At 42.9% G+C, this 27489-nt stretch overlaps 1 protein-coding gene across 6 annotated transcripts in view; it reads left to right on the forward strand.

Annotated features, from left to right (window-relative positions):
• Positions 1-27489, forward strand: part of ACSL1 (acyl-CoA synthetase long chain family member 1) — a 130927-nt gene that overhangs the window by 36647 nt on the left and 66791 nt on the right. The window contains exon 1 of one of the 6 annotated variants that reach the window (XM_056560072.1): positions 10529-10681. The exons of the other annotated variants lie outside the window; for them this stretch is intronic. The gene's annotated coding sequence lies outside the window, so the exon portion shown is untranslated. Of the gene's footprint in view, positions 1-10528; positions 10682-27489 lie in introns of those variants that run through there. 6 annotated transcript variants of the gene reach the window in all.

Consider the following 27489-nt stretch of genomic DNA (forward strand, 5'->3'; position numbering starts at 1 on the left):
TAATGTAACTGTGCGGGAAAACCTTGGTAATAGCGACCACAATATAGTTACTTTTGACTTAAAATGTAGAAAACAAAGACAGACGGGGAAGGCAAAAACATATAACTTTAAAAAGGCAAATTTCCCTAAGCGGAGAGATGCACTACAGGACATCGACTGGGGAGAAGTGTTCTCAAATACTGATACAGAAGGTAAATGGGACATCTTTAAATCAACTCTAAATAACTATACAGCTAAATATATACCAAAGGGGAACAAGTATAAATGATTAAAACTAAATCCTACATGGCTGACAAATGATGTTAAAAGAGCAAAAAATCAACAAAAAAATAGCCTTCAAAAAATTAAAATCTGATGGGTCAGCTGTAACATTTAAACAGTACAAAGAGCTTAATAAAATCTGTAAAAATGTAATAAAAACAGCAAAAATTCAAAACGAGAGACAGGTGGCCAAAGAAAGCAAAACTAATCCTAAATATTTTTTTAGATATATAAATACAAAAAAAACAAGGACAGAGCATGTAGGACCCCTTAATAATGATAATGGGGATGTTGTCATGGGCGATCAAGAGAAGGCGGAGCTACTGAATGGGTTCTTTATATACTATGGAAGAAGGAGCTGACATTGGCCAGGTCAGTGCTGGTAACACATCATGTAATGTATTGAACTGGCTTAATGTAGAGATGGTACAAGGTAAGTTAGGTAAAGTAAATGTAAGCAAATCTCCAGGGCCGGATGGACTACACCCAAGAGTTCTTAGAGAGGTAAGTTCAGTAATATCCGTACCCTTGTTCATGATATTTAGAGATTCTCTGGTGTCTGGTATTGTGCCAAGGGACTGGCGCAAGGCTAATGTGGTACCAATCTTCAAGAAGGGCTCTAGGTCTTCGCCAGGCAATTAGAGACCGGTAAGTCTAACGTGCATTGTGGGTAAATTGTTTGAAGGACTTATAAGGGATTACATACAGGAATACATAGGGGGTAATAGTATTATACGTGATAACCAGCATGGGTTTACTAAGGATAGAAGTTGTCAAACCAATCTAATTTGCTTTTATGAAGAGGTGAGTAGAACCCTTGACAGAGGAATGGCTGTGGATATAGTGTTTCTGGATTTTGCCAAAGCGTTTGATACTGTCCCTCACAGACGTCTGACAGATAAGTTAAGGTCTTTGGGCTTGGAAACTTTAGTTTGTAACTGGATTGAACACTGGCTCATGGATCGTACCCAGAGAGTGGTGGTCAATGATTCGTACTCTGATTGGTCCCCGGTTATTAGTGGTGTACCCCAAGGTTCAGTACTGGGCCCGCTGTTGTTTAATTTATCAATGATATAGAGGATGGCATTAACAGCTCTGTTTCTATCGTTGCAGATGACACCAAGCTTTGTAGCACGGTACAGTCTATAGAGGATGTGCATAAGTTACAAGATGACTTGAATAGACTAAGTGTCTGGGCATCCACTTGGCAAATGAGGTTCAATGTGGATAAATGTAAAGTTATGCATCTGGGTACTAATAACATGCATGCATCGTATGTCTTAGGGGGGATTAAACTGGCAGAGTCACTGGTAGAGAAGAATCTGGGTGTACTTGTAGATCACAGACTACAGAATAGCATGCAATGTCAGGCTGCTGCTTCCAAAGCCGGCAGGATATTGTCATGTATAAAAAGAGGCATGGACTCAAGGGACAGGGACATAATACTCCCCCTTTATAGAGCATTGGTACGGCCTCACCTGGAATATGCTGTTCAGTTTTGGTCGCCTGTTCATAAAAGGGACACTGCGGAGTTGGAAAGGGTGCAGAGACGTGCGACTAAACTAATATGGGGCATGGAACATCTTAGCTATGAGGAGCGATTAAAGGAGTTACAATTGTTTAGTCTTGAGAAGAGACGTTTAAGGGGGGATATGATAAACGTATATAAGTATATAAATGGCCCATACAAAAAATATGGAGAAAAACTGTTCCAGGTTAAACCCCCCCAAAGGACGAGGGGGCACTCCCTCCGTCTGGAGAAGAAAAGGTTTAGTCTAAAGGGGCGACACACCTTCTTTACCGTGAGGACTGTGAATTTATGGAACGGGCTGCCTCAGGAACTGGTCACAGCAGGAACAATTAACAGCTTTAAAACAGGGTTAGATACATTCCTGAAACAAAATAACATTAATGCTTATGCAGAATTATAAAACTACATCCCTTTCCCTTATCCCCTTACACCCTTCCCTTCAATTCCCTGGTTGGACTTGATGGACGTATGTCTTTTTTCAACCATACTAACTATGTAACTATGTAACCAGCAAGCTATGCTCATAGAGAACACTGGGATCCACCAGTACCTATAGAACCCCTACCAGAGGAAGACCAACAGATAGTCAAGACAATGCTAAGGGAGGAATGCCACGCCTTTGCTAAGGATGATTCTGATCAGATGCATCCCTTCCCTACAGTTGCAACTACACCTCAAAGACAATACACCAGTAAGAGGAACTTACATGTCCGTGCATAAGCCACTACACCAGGAGGTGAAAGAATATTTGCAGGATCTACTGAACCACGGATGGGTAGCCGAGTCAAAATCATCATACTATTCACCTATTGTGTGTGGGAGAAAGAAAGAAGGTAGTTTAAGACTGTATTGAACCAGAAGTCCATCCCTGACCATCATCCAATCCCTCGGATCCAAGACATGCTGGACAGCCTAGGAGGAAGTTCATGGTTTTCGGTGCTTGACCAGGGAAAGCCTACCATCAAGGATCTGTGGAAGAATCCAGTCGACCACTGACTGCCTTCATCACACCTTGTGGTCTGTATGAGTGGCTCAGAATACCGCATGGTCTTAGCTCTGTGCCAACTTAATTTCAATGCAGCATTGAAACTTATGGGAAACTTAACAGCCTAATGGGACTGAGGGATAAGGTCTGTCTGCCATAACTAGATGACAACCTGGTTCACAGCAGATCATTCCAAGAACATGTGTAACATGTCTGGTCGGTACTGCAACGGTATCAGTAACATGGAGTCAAGTTAACTGCGAGGAAATGTAAACTCTTCCGAAACAAAGTCAAATTCCTGGGCAAGATCATGTCCAAAGATGGCTATTCCATGGATCCAGCAGACATTGAGCCTGTGCTGTCCTTGAGGAACAACCAGCCAAAGATTGTTGGAGAACTAAGGAAGTTATTAGGATTCATCTCCTACTTTCGTCCTTATATGCAAAACTTTTCCAGGATTGCAAAACCCCTGTTTGAATTGCTATCAGCGGAGACGACACCAGCCATTACGTCAATACCGGCTCACCAACCTAAGAAGAAGCCATCACCAAAACTAAAAGGTCAACAACCTTCACATCAGCCTATAGTCTGGACTGACCATTACTGGGTAGTGCTGAACTGGCCTATTGAGGTCTTAACTCATCCTCCAGTTATGGGCTAACCGTATTACAGCAAATCTTTTTTCTGAACTGTGATGCCTCGTAAGAAGGACTAGGAGCTGTGTTGTACCAAGAGCAGGAGGGAAAATTTTAAGTAATAGCTTACAGGTCCAGGATTCTCACACCTGTCGAGAAGAACTATCACATGCATTCAGGAAAACTAGAATTCCTCGCGATGAAGTGGGCCATATGTGAAAGATTCAGAGGCTGTCTATACTGCTGTCCATCCTTTGTAGTCTGTACTGACAACAAGCCACTAACTTATGTCCTAACTACGGCTAAACTTAAAGGGGTACTCCGGTGGAAAACTTTTCTTTTTTAAATCAACTGGTGCCAGAAAGTTAAACAGATTTGTAAATTACAGAGATATCAATGTCCGGCACTGCTGCTGACCACTGAAGAGGACCTGGATCTAGGATGAATAGGAGTAATCCCCGAAGCTGAGGTAGTGCTCTGACTTGTAAGACGAGTCAAATACAATGTGCAAGGAGAAGGTGAAAAAAGTCGGCAGACTCACCAAGGCTTCTTTTTTCAGGGTTGCTTCTTTATTAAATACTCACATACAAAACTTTGTGCGAAAAGGGGAGAGAGGATCACATGGAGGGGGGTATTCACTGTCAGGCGACAGAATCTGTTTCTGGCCAGAAGAAGCTCGACTACCGAGTGAAACAGATTCTGTCGCCTGACAGTGAATACCCCCCTCCATGTGATCCTCTCTCCCCTTTTCGCACAAAGTTTTGTATGTGAGTATTTAATAAAGAAGCAACCCTGAAAAAAGAAGCCTTGGTGAGTCTGCCGACTTTTTTCACCTTCTCCTTGCACATTAGATTTGTAAATTACTTCTATTAAAAATCTTAATCCTTCCAGTACTTATTAGCTGCTGAATACTACAGAGGAAATTGATATCTCTGTCCAGAGTAGGAGAAAATCCCCATAGCAAACATATGCGGCTCTGGACAGTTCATAGACAGAGATGTCAGCAGAGAGCACTGTGCTCGTGATGTCAGCAGAGAGCACTGTGTTCCAAAAAGAAAATAATTTTCCTCTGTAGTATTCAGCAGCTAATAAGTTCTGGAAGGATTAAGATTTTTTAATAGAAGTAATTTACAAATCTATTTAACTTTCTGGCACCAGTTGATTTAAAAAAATGTTTTCCACCGGAGAACCCCTTAAATGCAACAGGCCACCGAGGTTGCAGAACTATCAAAGTTATCCAAACTATCCAAGAAAGAATAATGCAGATGTGGACATACTCTCTCGTATGCCACTAAGTCCTGAACAATACATGCAACAGTGTTTGCAAGAATTTGACCTAAAAGTCATCAATTGCATTACTCAAGCACTTCAAGTACGACAGGAAGAAGAAACACCTTGGCTGTGTCCCATAACCATCGCGAATACCACATAAACAATAGATGGTACCCAAAAGAGACCTAAAGAGACCATCAGGGCAGCAGAAAAAGAAGATAGTACAAAAACCAAAACAGGTTCCCATCAAAGCAGGAACGACAAAGTGGACCACTTGATCTCTTCATACTAATGAGGCAATGGACCAAATTATACCTTGACGAAGATGGAATCTTGAGACAGAAAACACCTTCAGGTTCTCAACTAGTGTTACCCAAGCTGTATCATTCATTGGTGTTGAGAGAATTCCATGAAGAAATGGGTCACCTAGGAGTTAAAAGGAATATAAATTTCATCAGAGAAAGATTTTTCTGGCCTCATATGCAGAGAGATGCCGAGCAGTATATTAATCACCAATGTACCCGTCTGAAAGACAAATGCCCCAATAAGCCTACCAGAGCTCAATTGAACAATATTATCACCACTTATCCCTTTGAGATGGTCTCTATCAACGTTCTCCATCTGGAAACCTGCAAAGGAGGTTATGAGTACATACTAGTAGTAATAGACCACTTCACCAGGCTTGCTCAGGCCTATGCAACCAAAAACTGTTATTCTTGGCCTTAGGAAAACACTGCCACATTCAGAACCCCCATATCACCCAGAAGGTAATGGGCAATGCGAAAGATTCAATCGTACTCTGTTGTCTATGCTTCGAACCCTGTCACAAGATTCCAAGAAAGACTGGAAGAACTCACTTGCCCAGGTATTACACACATACAGCTGCACCAAAAGTGAAAAGTGAAGCTACGGGGTATTCTCTATTTTCCTACTGTTTGGGAGATCTCCAAGACTACCAATAGACAGTATGTTTGACACCCCAGTAACGAAAAAATATAAGAACCACTCTGAGTATATAATAACGTGGACAGATAGGATGACTGAAGCCTATCAGGTCACTTCAAGGTTAGCTACCCAAGCTGTGCAAAGAGGAAAAGAATACTACGACAGAAAAATTTACTGAGTAGAACTCTCACCTGGCAGTAGAGTCCTTGTAAGAAACCTTAATGAAAGAGGAGGACCAGGAAAATATCATTCTGGGAAGACACTGTACATGTGGTCCTGAGAAAAAAATGTAAAGATAGCCCAGAGGTAAAGCCAGAAACTGGAAAAGGCAGAACCAGAATTCTACATCGCAATTTGTTATTGCCTTGCGATTACTTACCTGTCGACCAAGGTCAGCAGATACATGACCGACCCCGTGCCAGAAGACGAGGTCAAGGTTCAAACACTCCTCAACCAGTGACACAGATATCGGAGGGAAAATCAGAAGATGAATCGGACCTTGAACAAGAGCAATGGAGATCATTCATACCTGTAACCCAAACAGATCACACTAGGGAAGACACAGAACTAAATCCGGAAGCAGCAGAGTTCTCCCCTTGCCAGTTGGAAACAAGCGAGGAAAATACAGAGGAAGCTACAGTGGAAACTACTGAGGACAAACCTGTGATTCAACCAGAACACACTACATGTCCATCAGAGAACACAGAAGAAGAGAACTCCTCACCAGAAAAATCCACAAAGACAGTTGACCTTCATGAAGGCGAGTTTGAAGACGCTTCTGATGCCTTTCCGCTGCGCAGGATACAGCCCAGCAGGAACAGGAGACAACCAAAAGTTCTGACACTTTGGGTCAACCCAGTAGTGTTGCCAGGAATGCAGCAGTACAGATAATAGACTATGGTGATACACCACCAGTTTGCACTATTTGGTACCTAAGTTCAGACTATTTTACTGAGGACTCTAAAAGTTGGTAACCATATCCAGGCCTATAATGCTATTGTTTATTAAAGGAGAACTACGGGATGGAAAAATGTATCCCCTATCTTAAGGATAGGGGATAAGTTTCAGTTCGCGGGGGGTTTGACCGCTGGGGCCCCCCCGCAATCTCCCGTACGGGGCCCCAGCTCTCTGGTTAGAGAGAGCGTGTTGACCACCGCACGAAGCAGCGGCCGACACGCCCCCTCCATACACTGCGCTTCGGCTCTCCCATAGCAGTAAATGGAAGGCACGTGTCAGCCGGCACCTCGTGCGGTGGTCGACAGGCGCTCTCTATGCAGAGAGCCGGGGCCCCGTATGGGAGATCGTGGGGGGCCCCAGCAGTCGGACCCCCCGCGATCTGAAACTTATCCCCTATCCTTAGGATAGGGGATAAAATGTTCAATCCCCTAGTTCTCCTTTAAAGGGGTTCTCCGATGCTGAAACATCTTATCCCCTATCCAAAGACTAGGGGATAAGATGCCTGTTCGCGGGAGTCCCGCCGCTGGGGACCCCAAGGATCATGCACGCGGCACCCTGTTTGCAATCAGTCCCCGGAGCGTGTTCGCTCCGGGACTGATTACCGGCGACTACAGGGCAGTCGGCGTGTGATGTCACGCCCCCTCCCGTAGGCTTGCATTGAGGGGCGGAGCGTGACGTCACACGCCGTCCGCCCTGTAGTCGCCGGTAATCAGTCCCGGAGCGAACACGCTTCGGGGACTGATTACAAACGGGGTGCCGCATGCATGATCCTGCGATCAGGCATCTTATCCCCTATCCTTTGGATAGGGGATAAGATGTTTCAGCACCGGAGAACCCCTTTAATGTCTACTTATGTTGAAAATGTTAGATGTTATGTGGTTAACAACAAAAGGAAATTTATTGCACTCGTATTGCAGACATACCAGGTAAAATAACTTCAAGTGATGGAACTAGGTAGAACGGAAAGTAGGACGACAACCAAAAGTAGAGAATAATAGTTGGTTATGCTGTACTGTATCAATAATGTTTAATGGGAATTCCACCTTGCTAAAAGAGAAAAAAAAAAAGAAAGGACAGAAATAATAACGTGTCCCCCTAGTTTTCCATTAACTCTTGTCTTCACAATAACATACACAAACCTGTGTTAAATGGGCACTCTCATTAACCCCTTAACAACAATGGACATAAATGTACGTCATGGTGCAGTGGCACCATGACGTACATTTACGCTCCACCATGACTGCGAGCACCGGAATGGTGCTCGCGTCATGTGCGGTAGGTCCCGGTTGCTATCAGCAGCCAGGGACCCGCCGTTAATGGCGGACATCCCCTCCCCCAATAAAAAGGTAAAACGTCCGTTTTTCCCATTTTACCCCCCAAAAAACGTAAAAAAAATAATTAATACACATATTTGGTATTGCTGCATGCGTAAAAGTCTAAACTATTAAAATATATTGTTAAAAAAGTAAAACCGAGGCAAAAGTTATAGGTGGGCAATTTCAAGCATACTAATTTTGTTAAAATTATTTGAGATTTTTTTAAAGTGCTACAATTATAGAAAAGCATATAAAAGGGGCATCATTTTAATCATATTGACCCACAGAATAAAGAAAACATGTCATTTTTACCGTAAAGTGTACAGCGTGAAAACAAACGAGGAGCAGCAGGATAGTACACGGGAGGGGGCCACAGAAGAACCTTTCTCCCATGTTGTGTGTTGCTGTTATGCGCACTTTTAATTGTTTTTAACACCCTTGTCTATGTATTTTCTATTTTGTGTAATATTGTAATAAAGAATTTATAAATTATTTACAGAATTACAGGTGTGCACTTTAGACTGCGTTTACACTGAGGAATAGGAGAGGATTCCTTGCCTTAAAATTCAGCCACAGAATTGAGTTTTTTTTTGCGCACATTCTCCATCAAAATCACGCGGAATTAATGCGTACAAATTTTTTTGTTTTGCGCCGAATATAGGAGGAAACTGTTTTTTTGTTTTTTTTGCTGGACTAAAACCACCAATTGGAATTTCCCTTTTTATTTATTTTGTGAGGAATTTCCACGCAAATTCCACGTGAGTTTTTCACGAATTTCACGCAAATTCCATGTGGAAACGATTTCAAGCAGAATTTTTTTTACCATTGACTTCAATGGACTTCTGCTCGCGTATTCTGCAAGGAGAATGAACATGTTCTTTCTTCTAGTGGAATGGAATTCCACGGCGGAATTCCTTGAGCGGAATTTACGCAGTGTGAACAGTGCAGAGTAAAATACATTGAAGTCAATGGCAAAGCAGATCTTCATTATTTCTTATTTTTATTCCCTAAGGGCCCGTTCACACGTCGGAATTCAAGAGGAATTTACTCGAGTAATTCCTCTTGAATTATCCGCTCCAAAAGAATTGCCATCTCCTCTGCCATTGACTTCAATGTAATTTCCTCTGTCCTGTTCACACAGCGTAAATTCCGCTAGCGCAATTCCGACTCTGAATTTCGTTCCGCTTGAAGAAAGAGCATGTTCATTCTTCAAGCGGAATCCGCTAGCAGAATTCAATTGAAGTCAATGGGAAAAAATTTTTACGCCCGAGATCGTTTCCACGCGGAATTCGTGCGGTAAAATTTAGAAGAGACAGCGCATGGAAAAAAGATGACACCCATTCTCCACCCCACACTCCACCCTTTTTTTACTCGTCAGCCATTTTAGGACAAGATAGAAGCAGAGCAAAGTGCTGTCTTTCCAAAATCTGTTAAAAATTAGCGGAACTAATGATATTAATTATTAAGAAACTAATTTCTGACTAGCACAATCATAAAATGGCCGATTTGGCCCTCCCACAAACCCTCCTCTTCCTTCTTCCCCCTTTCCGCGCGTAATTCCGCGCAAAATGAAATTTCGATTTTTCGGACATAATTTTTTCTGCTCGAATTCCTCTTGAATTCCGACGTGTGAACACACCCTTAGGCTAGGTTCACACTGTGGAATTTCTGGGCAGAATTTCTGCCGGAGATCGAGCCGACGGCACTAGGACCGAGCGGACTACATTGCCATTCCCATAGATGGCAATGTATTTCTGAGCAGCTCTCCCAAAAGATCCACCCAGAAATGCATTGCAGTCTATGGGGGCAGCAATGCAGTCTGCTTGGTCCTAGCGCTGCCTGCTCGATCTCTGGCAAAAATTCTGCCCAGAAATTCTGCAGTGTGAACCTAGCCTAAGGGTGCGTTCACTATGAGTAATTCAAGAGGAATTTACTCGAGTACAGTAATTCCTCTTGAATTCTCCGCTCTAAATTAATGCACATCTCCTCTGCCCATTGACTTTAATATTTTTTCCGCTGTCCTGTTCACACTGCGGAAATTCTGCTAGCGGAATTCCGACGCTGAATTCTGTTCCGCTTGAAGAAAGGACATGTTCATTCTTCAAGCGGAATCCGCTAGCAGAAATCAATAAGTCAATGGTAAAAAAAAATTCCGCCCAACATCGTTTTCACGCGGGATACGCACGGAAATGGCTGAAAAACCCTTCACTTCTTTCTCCCCCATTTCCGCGAGAAAATAAATTTCTTTTTTCTGCACGTAAATTTTTCAGCACGAATTCCTCTTGATTTGCTCAGTGTGAATGCACCCTTATACAGCAATAGCTTTTTCGTGGTGTGACTATAGCTGTGTAGCCAATGACTCTCCAGCTGTTGCTAAACTACAACTCCCAGCATGCTGGGAGCTGTAGTTTTGCAACAGCTGGAGGAGCTATTTATATGGTAACAGCTCACCTCTGTTGGGGACCCCATAATAAACTGTGGGCTTGCACATTAATTACCCCCCACAGTACTGGATGCGTGGTTTTTCCTCTTTTCAGACCCGGGGGCGGGCAGACGGGAAGGGGGGCAGAGCTCCAGAGCTCCGGGAGGAGTTTGTGTATGTGCAGACGGAGCATGCAGCCAGCCCCGGGGGAGGACCAGGATATGCAGATCCGTATAGCCGGGGAGTGCAGCATGGGCGGGGTATACACGCTGCTCACACCACGGCCCTGATCTGTCCATATCTATATAAATAGCACAGCCCGGCCCGGCATGCACGTTGCCCTGTAGGTTTGGGGAGGTAAGTGACCATCGCCATAGTTCACGTCTAGAAGGAATCAGAATGGAGTCCATTAATGTGCCCTGTCAGGAGGCTGCTTTATGTGCTGTACTGTGCCTGCTGGGGGTTGTGGGTGTCTGTGCACTGGCGGGTGTGCAGGGCTCACATGTGTCCGGCCTCTGCTGCTCACTTGATACCAGATCTGGGTATTGGCTGCCAAGGGTCGGGGCAAATGGGGCAATAGCAGAGCTGAGTCTGCCCCCAGCATTGCCCTGTGTTATTTAAAGGTCCCATGACTGTAGATTAAGGCATGAAGGGCTCTGCTGTGATCTTCTTGTGATGCCTCTGTTATCACACACTGCTATTTCCTCTGGGTAACTTAACCCCTTCAGTTCCTATGTCCTGAGATATTTCTCTACTGGACTGTAATATCCATTATCTTCCTATAAGAAATCTATGGTTTACATTAGTCACCCTCCTTTCCACACCTCTATAAGAACATTGGTGTATGACTGTGTTTCCCAACCAGGGTGCCTCCAGCTGTTGCAAAACTACAACTCCCAGCATGCCCGGACAGCCAAAGGCTGTCCGGGCATGCTGGGAGTTGTAGTTTTGCAACAGCTGGAGGCACCCTGGTTGGGAAACACCTGGTGTATGGGGTGCATAATGTGTTCTTGTCCATTGCTAGAATATATTGACTGCTCTGTGTAGAATGAAATGGCTTTGCCGACATGTCTTGTGTCCTGAGGAGATCATAGCTTGGGTTTCCTTGTAGTTTCTGTTCAGATAGCAGCGGTTTCCTGTTGCTTTATTGTACAAATCATCTTCTCTGAGCTTCTGCATTTTTAGGGGATTTTTTATTTGTTTTGTTAGGCTTTATACATCCACCATGGGGACACTTCTGCATTGTGTGGGGAGTATTTATAATGTGTGTGTTGTCTTTTCCTCAGTACTCAGCTGCAGGCTACAATGTGGCAATGCATTCTGCACAGCAGCAGCGCCACCTAGCTGCCTGGTTGTAGCTGTACCGTAGGGGGTCAGTGCTTTTATGGAAGGGTCTGCTCCTCTTGGAGAAACCAGTGTTTTAACTTGCGAGTGAATGGTAACCATGTGAATGGTTCGTAGATGTCTTAGGCCCCTTTCACACTACAAAATTACTCCGTTTTAAAGATCCGTACGAAGTTCCGTCTGAAAATCTGCTGTAAAACGGTAGTTACAAAATCCCATACGGCCGTTAGAAAATCCCATTATAGTCTATGGGATTGTTCTAATAGCAGTTTTAACCCATTATAGGCCGTTATTTTGTGATAGTGTATGCACTATCACAAAATAAATAGTGTATGCACTATTTCTCCCGTTACTATCTTCTGTCACAAAATAACGGGTTAAAATGGCTATTAGAAAAATCCCATAGACTATAATGGGATTTTCTAACGGCCGTATGGGATTTTGTGACTACCGTTTTACAGCCGATTTTCAGACTGAACTTCGTACGGATCTTTAAAACCGAGTAATTTTGTAGTGAGAAACGAACCTTAGTTATAACCGTTGCCGACACCATAGATAAAAAGATTTAGAACACAATTTGATGCATTTTTCAGGAGTTAAAGTGTATCTGTCATTTACAAAAACTTTTACATAATGACATTATGGGGAAGATTTAGCTAAACCTGGCCAGAGGAAAAGTTGCCCATAGCAACCAATCAGATCACTTCTTTCATTTTGCAGAGGCCTTGTTAAAAATGAAAGTGATCTGATTGGTTGCTATGGGCAACTTATCCTCTGGACAGGGTTTGATAAATCTCCCCCCTGGTGAAGGCCCCGCTCTATGCTGGCTTTACATGTGCCTGCTTATAGTGACAATACGCCGCTACCAGCAGGCACACTGCGATGTGCGCCTCGCAGTATTCTTGCACATCGCGGGAGCTCTCTGCCTAGCTCAGAGCAGGGAGAGCGGCCGTGATGTGGGAGTACGCCGCGCACATCGCTGCAGTGTGTCTGCTGGTAGCGGCGTATTGCCGCTACCAGCAGGTACATGTAAAGCCAGCATAGAGCGGGGCCTTTACCAGCGGATCCGCATCTAAATACGCTGTGAAAACCCGCGCATGTGAACATACCCTACGCCAGCGTTCTATTCACGAGTAAAAAATAAACTCTTGTGCAAAAGTTTAACTAGCCCAATGACTTGCTCAAATTAACAACACAATAAATTTTTACTAAAATATACATTAATAAAACTTAACAAAACTATGCTAGGAGTAATAGTTCATAAGTCACACGAGATTTTATGGATATAGGCCGATATAATAAACAATTCATTTGTATTATTGCACTGTACTCACTAGGAGAAAAAAACGTATTAGATATATACACAATATATAATAATCACACTATTTCATATATATATATATATATATATATATATATATATATATATATATATATATACTGGATATAATAATCAATTCATCTATGATAGCAGTGCTTCCACTCAGTGGGGAATCCATCCAGTGAGTTTAGGCACCTCAGGGTCACCGCTCCCTGAGGCACAAATGTATCTCAGCTCTACACTCCCCAACCTCATGACCAGACCTGGAGGAAACGGAGCAAATCAGAGCAACTGTTGAGCTGGTTCTGTGGCACCAGCCCCGGTACCCCGCTCCTCCATGCAGCCATCCATTCCTACCAGTGGACTACCTGATAAGAACAGGTACTACACATGATCTTAGCCAATAGGCCCACACCTCACCTTTTAATGTGTTTCACTCTATTTCCTAAAGATTTCAATCAAGCCAGGCTGGACGGGCGCAGGAGGGTGCATCTCGAGTGACTGAAAGCTGCTAACCTGTGACTGGACATGGCGCATTTCGGTTAAATTACTTTTTTTCTCTAGATAACATTGCATATAACTGAGGCTCACCGCATATTACGGCTGTCTGAACTCTGTTTTAGCAGTCTGCCTCAATATTGTCTTCTGTAATATCATTTTATTTCTTTATCAGTTTCTCACCACAGGCTTCCTAATATTGTATCTGCAGACTACAAAGTTTTGGAGATTAATACAGCAATCGCAGCTGGAAGCAACTGGTATAATGGTACTGAGCACAGGACTCTATCTAGGGTTCTGAATATGCGATCGCTCAATATTGCAATGTCCCCTTCTCCAGTAAGCAGTGACAGTATAAGGCCTCATGTCCATGGCAGGGCTTTTTGGACAGAGCCTTTATAGACCCTGTGACTTTATATGGTAATGTGTTATGGATCTATCCCCACCCCCCACTTTCTTGAGGAGAATCTCTGTAATATGGAATTTTAGTAAGAATGTCACCATTTGTGTATTATCGAAGACCTAGATGACTAAGAGAAATCTGGGGAACAATATTAGTCCAATAATAGTTCATACTGTGATGTAAAAAGCCACTATATGGTAGTGTATATAATGCATGGGGGGGGGGGGGGGTCATTCTAGAATTCTAAGGCAAGGCTTCCACAAAGATTTTATTCTGGCATTTTTGGGGGGAAAACTGCCACTGCAGTTTTTGAGCCAAAGCCACAAGTGTATTCCAAAGGAATAGGAAATATAAAGAAAGGACTTATACTTATTTGTCCTACTGGATCCACTTCTGACTTCAGTAAATAAACTGCAGTGGCAGTATTCCCCAAAAAAACACCAGGAAAAAACCTGTGTGGAAACCTAGCCTTATAGAGACGTATGAGCCGGCTACTGTACCTCCATATTGTGGCATGCCTCATTGGATGCCATATGTACTCATGTAGTATTCCCAGAAGCCTCCACGAGCTGTCCTTCTAGGCTATGTTCACACTTCGGAATGCCCACACGGAAAATCTCGAAAGACTGCGAAAACGTGGGCACCAGCATAACAGATGGCTAAGCGTTCTGTGAAGAGTCCGCAGAAAGAATGTACAGGTTCGTTCTTTCTGCGGACACAGAAATCGGAATTTCCGTGCCAGAGACATCTAGCACGGAAATTCCTGTTGAATTCAATGGGACTCGGTTGCAACGAAATCTCCGATTGTTGCAGTGATTTTGCTGCACTGTGCACATGGCAGAATTTCCACGCCAAAAGTTTCTGGCAAGGAAATTCTGAATTTAGTGTCCGCAGAAAGAATGAACCTGTTCATTCTTTCTGTGGACTCTGCACAGAAGGCAAAGAAGTCTATGAGATGCCGCATTCCCCTGCGGTTCTGGCATATTATGCCAGCGCCCACAGTCTCCGGAATGTCCACCTGGAGATTTTCTGTGCGGACATTTGGAACTGAGAACATAAGTCTATGAACGGATTTTTGTGGTTCAATATCACATTAATTTCCCTAAGGACCAGTTTACACTTTTTGAATATTGGGGCCGATTTTGTTGTCAAAATTTAACTATACTTGTCTTCCTGCATGGCTGCAGTCCTGTTGGCTGAAAAATCTGCACCCAAAAAAATTTTAACTGGGCCTTTAATACCTTGTCCTGTGTAAGTGTATAGTGCGACTATTTGAGCCTCATGGTGAGATAGTAGTACTTTGAGCTTTGTTACAAAGTCCTAGATGGTTTATCTGTGTTGTACCCACCTAATATGGTCTGTAACTGCTGAGCTTGCATGAATGCGTTACGTAAAGAGTAGATCTGTGTATTTGTGCATGCCCTCCTATGACCCAAAATATTTTTTTACATCTGAAGATAATAGGAAATTCATATGCACGTACTATTCCTACTGCCTAGCACTGTGCTGATAAATTCCAATAGGATTCATCATGAAGGTGTAGATGGAGCTGTCATCTAGTAGCCAAGGAAAATGAACCTTCCTGCCTCCCCGAAAAGAAAACACTACCGTAATTAAGAGAAAAGCTTAAAGGGGTTCTCCAGTGGAAAACTATATATATTTATAATATATAATATATATTTTATAAACTGGTGCCAAAAAGTTAAATGATTTGGAAATTACTTATATTTAAAAATCGTAATCCTTCCAGTACTTATCAGCTGCTGTATGCTACAGAGGAAGTTGAGTAGTTCTTTTCTGCCTGACCACAGTGCTCTCTGCTGACACTTCTGTCCTTGTCAGGAACTGTCCAGAGCAGGAGAGATTTGCTATGAAGATATGTTCCTGCTCTGGACAATTCCTGACATTAACAGAGGGGTCAGCAGAGAGCACTGTGGTCAGGCAGAAAATAACTACTCATCAGCTGCTGTATGCTACAGAGGAAGTTAAGTACTGGAAGGATTAAGATTTTTTAAATAGACGTCATTTACAAATCTGTTTAACTTTTTGGCACCAGTTGATTTGAAAAACTTTTCAGCCAGATACCAACCATTTGGCAACAGCCTGATGTTACTAGGGTGGGTGAGGACCATTGTTACTGGCCCTCCCCACCCTAAATAACGCCAGCCTGTTACCACCTATTCCCAGGAGCGCCATTTTTGACGCTTCGGGTCTGTTGGTATTGGCACTTCCCGGCACCCCTGTGGCAGTGGGTCCCTGGGCGGTAATTGAGGGTTAGCGCTAGCTGTTTTGGGGGCTAATGCTAAGCCCTGGCTTAGTAATGGATTCCGTGGATTCCATCTATAAGACTGCTTCCACTACTAAGCCTGTAAAAAAAAAAAAAATTATTATTAAATAAATAAATTGTTGTAGTCCATAAACGGATTTGAAATAAGAAAAAAAAACACTAATATGTTAGTACATTTGCTTTGGTATGCTCTTTTTTGTAATTTTTTGCTTACAGCCAAAAGTCGCAGAAAAATTTGCTTAGGCGCACATATGACTTTTGGAAGAAGAAAAAAAGAGCCCATAATCCCTTGATAAATCTCTCCCTGTATGTAAAGTGCTGTGTCATCTGTTTGCTCTATGTGTAAGCCTGTTAGGCTGTATTTGTGGGAGGGGCGTGGGGGTATAGAACGCTCCCCTGCATACAGGTCAGGGCGTGTTGGGCGTTTGACGTGAAGGGGTGTGGCAGCTCGTTCCGGCAGACGTTTGTATCTCCCGCCAGTTTTCAAGCTCAGGCGGCTGCTTGGAGTCCCGGAGCTTGCCTCGATCTATGAGCTATGTGGGGGAGGATGGTTCCGGTAGTTTTGCTACCCAGATGGCGTATCCTGCCTTTCATGAGCCACACGTGCACTGGCTCTGCCCGTAGCAGTGGCGGGATCTGATACAGCAAGTGGAGGTCGGGTAAGGCCGTGAGCTGGGGTGGTGTTTCTTTAGGTTCCCGTCGGGGTAAATGAGTCTCTGCCCTGGCTCTCGCTATTTTTATTATTATTATAAAAAATTGTTATAATTTTCTGCACTGCGTAATTAATTTTACTGACACATCTTCAGAGCAATAATAGCACGACTTATAGGGGGTAGTATACCCGTTGTGCCTGCCACATCTGCAGAGGGATGCACTGCGTAATTATTGTTATTGACATATTCAGAGCATTATATTATGAACCGTAGGCATTACTATACCTGTTGTGCCTGCCACGCCTGCAGGGGGATGCACTGCAATTGTTGTTACTGACTCCTCTTCAGAGCAATATTATCACGACTCATATGCGGTAGTATCCTTATGTCTGCCACGTCTGCAGGGGGATGCACTGCAGAATTATTGTTACTGACATGTTTTCAGAACAATAATATCACAACTCATAGGCGGTAGTATACTTGTTATGCCTGCCACGTCTGCAGGGCAAAGCACTGCATAATTATTGTTACGGACACGTTTTCAGAGAAGTTAGATCAATGACAGGTGGTGGTAGGGAATCAAAGGATATTATTTGGGTCTTTGGCCCTTGATGGACAGGGCCCTGCAAGAGGTTATGGCGTTTGGCGACACTTGCCCAACCCTCCCATATATTTACCATTCTCTACCTGGGTAGGCCCTCTATAGGCCGAGCCCACGATCGCAGTTTTGGGCACACTTCTGACCGCGAAGTAAGTATGTTATTATTGTTCTTGTTGTTGTTGTTATATTGTAATGGTGATTGGTATTTTTATGATCGTTATTACTATAATCTTCATTGCTCGTTGTTACATGACTGTCATTACTATTATTGTAGTTACTATGATCGTCATTAGTAGGATTATCATGCTCGTTATTAATATTTTGTCATTACTATTATCGTTATTACTATTACCGTTGTTAGCATTACTATGTATTGTTGTTGTACTTTTAGTCTCAGGCAGTCTGACCGTAAATAAATGATCATTATGTTAAAGCTGCCTGTACACTGCTGACTTTAGCATCTATAAATAGCATATTAAGATCATCTGATGAAGACTGTTAGAGCCTTTTTTCAACACAGAAGAGCATTGAAGATGTTGACCTAAGATAGTGGTCTCAAACTGTGGGCCTCCAGATGTTGCAAAACCTCAACTTCTAGAATGCCGACAGCCATTGCCTGTCCGGGAATGGTGGGAGTTGAAGTTTTGCAACATCTGGAGAGCCACAGTTTGAGACCGCTGACCTACAATATCTGGGGAAAAAGTTGATTTTACATTTTGGATGATAGGGATAGTTGTTGAAATAATTGAAAAGTTGTTTATAACAAACAGCAAGTACGCACCAGCTGTGTTCTATGGCTTCGTAAGCCTTTCCGGTTTCCATTCAGGATACAGAGCAAGACAGAGCAGGATCTGCACTTAAGGTTTTAATTTTGCAATTAAAGGGGTACTCCGGGCACAATGCTCTCTGCTGACATCTCTGTCCATTTTTGGAACTGTCCAGAGCAGCATATGTTTTCTATGGGGATTTTCTCCTACAGTTCTTTAAAATGGACAGATGTCAGCAGAGAGCACTGTGCTTGTGATGTCAGCAGAGAGCACTGTGTTCCATTAAAAAAAAAAATGTCCTCCGTAGTATTCAGCATCTAATAAGTACTGGAAGGATTAAGATTTTTTTAATAGAAGTAATTTATAAATCTGTTTAACTTTCTGGCACCAGTTGATTTAAAAAAAATAAAGTTTTCCACCGGAGTACCTCTTTAAATGTTGACAGATATTCAAGCTGTCCTGCAGGTTCAGGGAGCATCAGTGTCAGCGCAAACTAAATACTAAATTCTTTGTCGATACGACCGTGCGGCATTGCGCTTTCACCATTGACAGCAATGCAGGGCTTGCGGACTTCCGTGCAAAGAATGAACATGTTCTTTCCTTGCACGAATCAATTTCAGCGGCAGAATTTTCGGCGACTGAAATTCATCAGTTTGAATGGGTCTTGCGGAAGACCCATTCACACTGCTGTTAATGTTCACTGTGTATAATTCCGCGGGAGCTAAGCAGTGTGAACATACCCTTAAAGGGTGTATGTATATATAATAGATATAGATATAGATATAGATATAGATATAGATATAGATATAGATATAGATATAGATATAGATATAGATATATAGATATATATATATATATATAGATATCTCTCTATCTCTCTATCTCTCTCTCTCTCTCTCTCTATCTCTCTATCTCTCTATCTCTCTATCTCTCTATCTCTCTATCTCTCTATCTCTCTATCTCTCTATCTCTCTATCTCTCTATCTCTCTATCTCTCTATCTCTCTATCTCTCTATCTCTCTATCTCTCTATCTCTCTATCTCTCTATCTCTCTATCTCTCTATCTCTCTATCTCTCTATCTCTCTATCTCTCTATCTCTCTATCTCTCTATCTCTCTATCTCTCTATCTCTCTATCTCTCTATCTCTCTATCTCTCTATCTCTCTATCTCTCTATCTCTCTATCTCTCTATCTCTCTATCTCTCTATCTCTCTATCTCTCTATCTCTCTCTCTCTCTCTCTCTCTCTCTCTCTCTCTCTCTCTATCTCTCTATCTCTCTATCTCTCTATCTCTCTTTCTCTCTCTATCTCTCTTTCTCTCTCTATCTCTTTCTCTCTCTCTCTCTCTTTCTCTCTCTCTTTCTCTCTCTATCTCTTTCTCTCTCTATCTCTTTCTCTCTCTATCTCTTTCTCTCTCTATCTCTTTCTCTCTCTATCTCTTTCTCTCTCTATCTCTTTCTCTCTCTATCTCTTTCTCTCTCTATCTCTTTCTCTCTCTATCTCTTTCTCTCTCTATCTCTTTCTCTCTCTATCTCTTTCTCTCTCTATCTCTTTCTCTCTCTCTCTCTCTCTCTCTCTCTCTCTCTTTCTCTCTCTCTTTCTCTCTCTATCTCTTTCTCTCTCTATCTCTTTCTCTCTCTCTCTTTCTCTTTCTCTCTCTCTTTCTCTCTCTCTATCTCTCTCTATCTCGCCCATAGTCTACTGTAGAGTCTGCCCTTTCTTGAATGTATACTTGTATTTTGTGGATTCTGGGAGAAAACATGATTCTGGTCATGCCACAGTATAAGTTAGCATACCTTTTTGTTGGTACTTTTTTTATTTTTTTAAATTTTTCTTTTCTTTATTGAGCTGCATGCCCTCACTGCAACATTTTTGCATTTAAAAGTTTGAAATGCATATTTTTTTTTCTTAGTATTGTCCTCAGCATTAAAAAAACAATGGCCTTCATTTACTATTGCAAACCCGACATGTTTTGTCGGGTTGTGCGCCAGATTCTGTTGCATTGCGCCAGAAATTCTGTCTGCGCCAGAATTTGTGCCATAATTGAAAAAACCCGACTAACTCTCCATTTTGCTAAGAAAACCTGAAAGGGGCGTGGTCGCCTGGAAAATGGGCGTGGTCCCGGAATAGGGGCGTGTTTCCGACATTTTCACAAAAACACAACATATTTGCTAAGGTTTCCACATAAAATGTGGTGGATTTGAGCTGAGGAAAACCAGACAGATCAGAGCATGTGTAGTGGTGGGTGGTGGTGGTCGGCAGCGGCAGTCGGCAGCGCAAAGTGTGGGGAAACCTTAGTAAATACTGTAGGGAATTAAAAAGCACAAAGAAACCTCCACTCCACTCTTAGTAAATTTAGGGCCATTTTGTCTTTTTGCAGATAGTATGTGAAGTCCTTGCCTGGCAGAGCTGCTAATTACTGAGAATATCCAAGACAAGAAGCGATTATCTCCTCGCTCTGCCCTCAGTAGGATACATGAGGCTCTTACAGCTTAACTGGCATTATAAAGTATTTAACCACCTGTCCAGTCTGGGGGATGCTTTTCTCTATGAATACATTGCAGAAGGAGTTTTGTGTCCACATTTTTCTACGCAAATCATGCTAAAGTTCATACTAAGTGAAATCTTTTGGATCATGTTCTTATCCTGTATAATTTATAGTTACAAGTCTAGAATAAAAACATGGGTCTCCACTATTGTAGACTATAACTCCCATCATGCTCAGAGTGCTATAGACTGGAGACTACTGACCAAATTGTTGTAGAAGTGATAGGCCATGTGACCTTGTTACTGTCACTGAAACTGTGGTCAAATACCCCAAAAACCCAGGAAAAGTTAATGACTAGACTGTAAGCTTGGTTGGGAAATACATCATCCCCCCCCCCCCTTCATCATCACTGCCTGTCATCATCCCCCCCCCCTTCATCATCACCACCTGTCATCATCCCCCACACCCCCCCTTCATCATCACCGCCTATCATCCCACCCCCCACCTTCATCATCACCGCCTGTCAATCCAGTGATCTTCAACCTGCGGACCTCCAGATGCTGCCAAACTACAACTCCCAGCATGATGGCCGATGGCTGTCCGGGCATGCTGGGAGTTGTAGTTTTGAAACATGTGGAGGTCCGCAGGTTGAAGACGACGCACAGGGACGTTCATGCGCAGGGACGCTGTGTGTCGTCGTCAAGGCAACGTCACTAATCCGGGGCCGGGCCCGGAGCGGAGAAGAGGGCCTCCCGGTGAAGACAGCCCGATACGACTAACCCTCCCCACCGGACGGTCCCTGCAGCATAGATGGCCCGGACCAGCTCACCCTTCCTTCCCACCGAGAGGAGGTGAGTAGAAAACTCTGGATGGGTCTGGATGATGACGAACGCCTGGATGGTCTTCAACCTGCGGACCTCCAGATGTTTCAAAACTACAACTCCCAGCATGCCTGGACAGCCATAGGCTTTTTTAGTTTTGAAACATCTGGAGGTCCGCAGGTTGAAGACCACTGAACAGGTGGGGAGTTCACTCGAGTATAAGCCGATGGGGGCGTTTTCAGCACGAAAAATTGTGCTGTAAAACTCTGTTTATACTCGGGTATATACGGTAGGTGTGCAAAAAAAAAAAAAAATAACTAGAAAAGGCCTTTTTAGAATGTTCTAGAAAGTATATCTGTAGTTTTATTGGAGCAGGAGCTTAGCGATCATGGTTTAATAGTGGTGATGAGAGGTTTGGGAACTAATACAATGCATATTGTGCTGGGAGGCCTCTGGACCAGTGATCTCCAACCTGTAGCCAAACTGCAACTCCCAGCATGCCCTGAGAGCACAGCTGTAACAGACTGAATAATTATATAAAATTGACAGACTAGAATTATATATACAATACTATTCAGTTAATAAAAAGGCTGTATACAGGAATCCTCAGCAGTCTCTAGGCAATGGTGTATCCTGACAGTGTAAGGAGGTAGCTATATCTAGACAAATGGCTGCCAACTTCAGAGGTCATTGAGGACTCTGGCAGGATATATAAAGACACTGCGTTCCCTTCTTTTGGAAAGCTCTGCCCTCTGTCCCTCTCGGCACTCCTCAGACCAAAATGGAACAGTTAATCATTTCTAATACAGCTCTTAGGAATCTGGAACGTTAGGCTTGGAAGTCCATTTCCTATAAGGTTTTAGGATATTGCCCAGTGGTCCAGCACTAATCCTGGACGTTTTTGGGGACATCCAGATTTTTTCTCTTTTGCAGCCATATTAACCATATGGCTAATTTTCAGAATCAATTCATGTGCAGTTGGATAGGCCGTGACTTTGTATTAAATTCATTTTGATTGAATTTTTCCAAACAAATAACATTACAACACAGAAATAATGTAAAAGAATAAAAGAGAATTTCAATGTATCAAGTTTTTTTCGGTTCAGCTATACAATCAGTTTTGGTGTATATCACTAACTATTCCTATATGTCAACATTGCTGGGATACAGTGAAATAAGGAAACTAGAAAATAAAGATAGAACAAAAAAGAGAACTAGTATCAGTAAACTCGTGGTAAGGCCGTGACTTCTATTCTGTGTATGGTCCTTTATTGTAAAATAGGGGTGTGAATCGCCAAGAATTTGGCGATTCGATTCGAATCGCGATACCAGTGTGGCGATTCGATATATCGCGATATATCGCGATACCGTCTAGGTGACGATACATCGCGATATATCGCCCACCTGGGAGCATTCATAGATCCCAATAGACGCCGCTGTCAGCTTTGACAGCGGCGATCTAGTACTCCGGTGCTCACTTTTCTCATGTTATCCCGTCCGGGCTGCAAAATAAAATAAAACGCACTTTATCTTACCTGCCAACGAGCCCGCGGAGCTCCGGTACAGTCCGGTACAGGTGTTCGGTCCCCGGGCTGTATTCTTCTTACTTCCTGTTAGTCCGGCACGTCACATGGAGCTTCAGCCTATCACCAGCCGCAGCGATGTCCCGCCTCCGCTGGTGATAGGCTGAAGCTCCATGTGACGTGCCGGACTAACAGGAAGTAAGAAGAATACAGCCCGGGGACCGAACACCTGTACCGGACTGTACCGGAGCTCCGCGGGCTCGTTGGCAGGTAAGAAAAGTGCGTTTTATTAAAAATTCCACATCCCTAAAAGAATCGATTCAAAAATATTTTGAATCGATTCTGTATCGGCAAATGAAAAATCGCGATTATCGCGAGAATCGATTTTTTCTTACATCCCTATTGTAAAATGGTTCAAACATAACGCAACGACTAGAAATGTTGCCAGTACCCCCAATAAAACCAATGCGTTTCTAGTGCCAAGCTGCACTTTTAATAATTGCTTAACGGTGCATTGGTTTTATTCTATCGCTTTCTTAGTAACTCTGATCTACGGAGAGGTACTGGCTGACAGAGCTGTCCTCTGAATGTGCTTTCTAGCGGTTGTGTTTCAAGGTGGTGTTTAGCTGGTTTCTTGAGTGCCCAATGGTTTAGTGGCGGCCTAATGATTGTCATGGATATGACTGTATTCTTGGGGTTCCCATATAAATGCCATAGGTCAGTACACGGTAGGCAGTGGTAGCTAGCAATCTTGCTGCGGCAATGTTTTTCATTGTCAGTCTCCGTCCCTTGGGCCAGGGGCACAGTGGTTCAGTCTGTATCTCTGACAAAGGGCACACTACTTTGCATTCTCTACCTATTTAGACCGACCCCCCCCCCCCCCCCCACTACTGCTATAGTAGTCCCATGGCCTTGGCTGTCTATATAGCTGCCCTTACTCAACTTGGGCATTGCCCTCTCTGTACCTGATGAGCTGTGGAAAAGTGTTGGTTACCACCAGCAGTCACATAGGTCAGGGCTTTTCCCTGCATCCATTACTCAACTCCCTTTTCATACTCAACTCATTGTCCAGCTCTACTTGTTGGCTCTTGGGTTTTCTCACCACACATCGGTGCAGCTGTGGGGACTTTGCTCACAGCCCAGGGACACTGATGTCTCTCTTAGCAATTTACTATCCATCCTCTTCTGTTTTACACAGCCATGGTAAAGTGTTGGCCATGATAAGAAAAATGCTTCTTTCTTGCTAAATCAACCCCCCCCCCCCCCCATATTTGTGTTTTTAAAGGGGTTATCCAGGAAAAAACATATATATTTTTTTATATATCAACTGGCTCCAGAAAGTTAAACAGATTTGTAAATTACTTCCATTAAAAAAATCTTAATCCTTTCAGTATTTATGAGCTGATGAAATTGAGTTGTTCTTTTCTGTCTAAGTGCTCTCTGATGACCCGTGTCTCGGGAACCGCCCAGTTTAGAAGCAAATCCTCATAGCAAACCTCTTCTACTCTGTGCAGTTCCCAAGACAAGTAGAGATGTCAGCAGAGAGCACTGTTGCCAGACAGAAAACAACTCAACTTCAGAAGCTGATAATTATTGAAAGGATTAAGATTTTTTTTTAATAGAAGTAATTTACAAATCTGTTTAACTTTCTGGAGCCAGTTGATATAAAAATAAAATTTTATTTTCCTGGAATAACCCTTTAAGTTGTGTGTGCTATTACAGCTCCGTTCCATTGAAATGAGTCAGTTGTAAAATAATGCACAACCTGAGGACAGTTATGGTGCTGTTTGGAATAAAGCAGCTGTTTGTTTTTTCATTTGTGGATAACCCCCTTTTAACTTAGAAATTTGCAACGTCATAGACTTATTTATATTTTTGTAAGGAGGGCCAAAAGTCTCTAGGACTACTTCTATATAGTTCTGTTCCCTGGTAATATTTGTCATGCCTTACATCTCTGCTAGTTTGCTGTGTCCTCTGGTCTGCATTGGTCACTTAGCCATTTAAATTCTTTTTCATTGAATAAATGTGCCCGTCACCAAGTGGGTGCAGACTTCTAAACTATTGCTGGGGTGTGGATCCAATTCATACAGAAGACTCCGGGCGTGTGTGCGCACATGTAGGAGGAGTAGATGAATAAGTGGCGAGTGGCCCTTTCACATTTAGTGACAGCTCTCCAGATAGCTGGAACAAATAGCTTATTTTGTGAAGTGTGCACAGCTTACAATATAGTCTCTTGTTCTTTGCCCAGTGGGGCGAGTGCAGCTTGATCAGGAGATGGGAGTTGATGTTGCTGTGTGTTGTGAATTAAATCGCCCCTACGCTGTAAGCATGGAGGCTTCCGGAGACTTCACAGTATGGGTTAATCTGCCAATGTGGTGTCTGCTATTAGCAATACATTACCATGTCCACTAAAAAATGTATAGGAACTTAAAAGTTTTAACCACTTTTTTTTTTTTTTTTTTCCTTCTTTACGTTTGCAGCTCTTTGGAGACTGTTGTTACAGATGCAGAGTTAGGGTCCATATACACTACCGAGTTTTGCTTTTTGAAATTCTGCTTGGAAATTTCTATCATTAGGATTGTAATGCACAATGCACACTACTAAATTTCAGTGGTTGGTGGGGCAACGTTGGCTCAGTCCTAGGGCCAACTGATTCAGTTGGCTCCAGCCCCCCTCTGAATATTTCGGTCTGGAGATTCCGTAGTATGAATCTAGTCTTGCTTACATATAATAATCAACATTTACTAAAAACACCGCTTTCTATGCACTACACCCTAAACCGCTGGTAGTCTTGAGCTCCTAGTTCATGAATAGAATGACAGAGGAAGCTATGTAGGGTTCATTCATATACAGCAAGAACCGCCATCAGAAATTTTGGGGTCCCATACTGCCCAGCCAACTGCTCCTCCAGACAGTATAGGGGAATTGGACAGAGCCAGCCGCAGGAGGCCCCTTTTATCATTTTAATTTGGCCTGGGCAGTAATGCCAGTATTGCCCTGATGGTAGCCCTGAATGGGAATGCTGGGACGTGTTGTATTCTCTTTGTTGTTGACATTAGAGCCGTCAACTTGGCGAATAACTGCAATCAGAATGTTTAATCTGGCACAACCATGCTAAAGAGAAACTATGCCAAACCGCCAGACATGTGAACCTAAGGGATAAAAGATAAACTTGATATATTCTAGTAAGGGTTAATAAAAATAGGGGTGATAACCTGAAATGAACTCAGCATTAGTAGACATAATAAACATTATAGGGGAGATTTTTCAAAACCCCTGCAGAGGAAGAGCGATGCAGTTGCCCATAACAGCCAATCGGATTGCTTCTTTCATTTTTCAAAATGAAAGAAGCAATCTGATTGGTTGCTGTGGGCAACTGTACCACTCTGTCTTTCTCTACACAGGTTTTGATAAATCTCCCCCATATGTCTGCTGGGATCCATATAATAAAGATCACTATTTCAGGATCTTCCCAACTCCTCAGGAGCAACAGGTCTAGTCTAGTGGCCTTTCATGGAGCGCCAACCTTACAAACCTACATGTAACAAACCAGCTGGCGGTACTATCCACCCCTAAATCTGTTGTTTCTGCCCTGAACTGTGTTGCCACTCCCTGAAAAGGTGTAAACCCTAATGCATGCTGGACAAACCGTTGCTCCAGAATGGCACAGGACCCGGACGTGAACCAAGGTGCCATGACCACCGACAAAAACATGGCATTAAAGGGGTACTCCGGTGGAACACAATGGCTGGCATTTATCATAGTAGGTGTTAGTGAAGCATTTTTTGCACCTTTTTTTTGTAGGAGCACCAAATTTATTTAATGGTCACAGAGCATGCATTTGTGCATGTAAACATTTTCTGAAATTTCTCTCTTCAAATACACCAAAAAGCTAAGCTAAGTCTGGGCTGGTGTAGTTTGAGACTTTTCAGTGGCTTTGTGCCTTTTTTGCGCCTTTTCACAAAAAGGCACAGTACATAAAACTCTTCCGTATCATGTGTATTGCCAAAATCAGTGGATTGCAACTCAAAAACAGCAGAAATGTGTAGACCAAAAGGCGCAGAAAAGGCACAAAGCCTTTTTTGCGCCTTTTGTAGACACAAAAAACTGTCTAAAGGCAATGATAAATGTCAGCCAATGTTTTTTAAATCAACCGGTGCCAGAAAGTTAAACAGATTTGTAAATGACTTCTATTTAAAAATCTTAATCCTTCCAGTACTTATCAGCTGCTGTATACTACAGAGGGAAGTTTTTTTCTTTTCTTTTTTAATTTATTTTCTGTCTGACCACAGTGCTCTCTGCTGACACCTCTGTCCATGTCAGGAACTGTCCAGAGCAGGAAAGGTTTGCTATAGGAATTTGCTCCTGCTCTGGACAGTTCCTGACATGGACAGAGGTGTCAGCAGAGAGCACTGTGGTCAGACAGAAAAGAACTTCCTCCGTAGCATACAGCAGCTGA

This window comes from Hyla sarda, chromosome 1 (assembly GCF_029499605.1).
Source record: "Hyla sarda isolate aHylSar1 chromosome 1, aHylSar1.hap1, whole genome shotgun sequence".
In the NCBI taxonomy this organism is placed as follows: Eukaryota; Metazoa; Chordata; class Amphibia; order Anura; family Hylidae; genus Hyla; species Hyla sarda.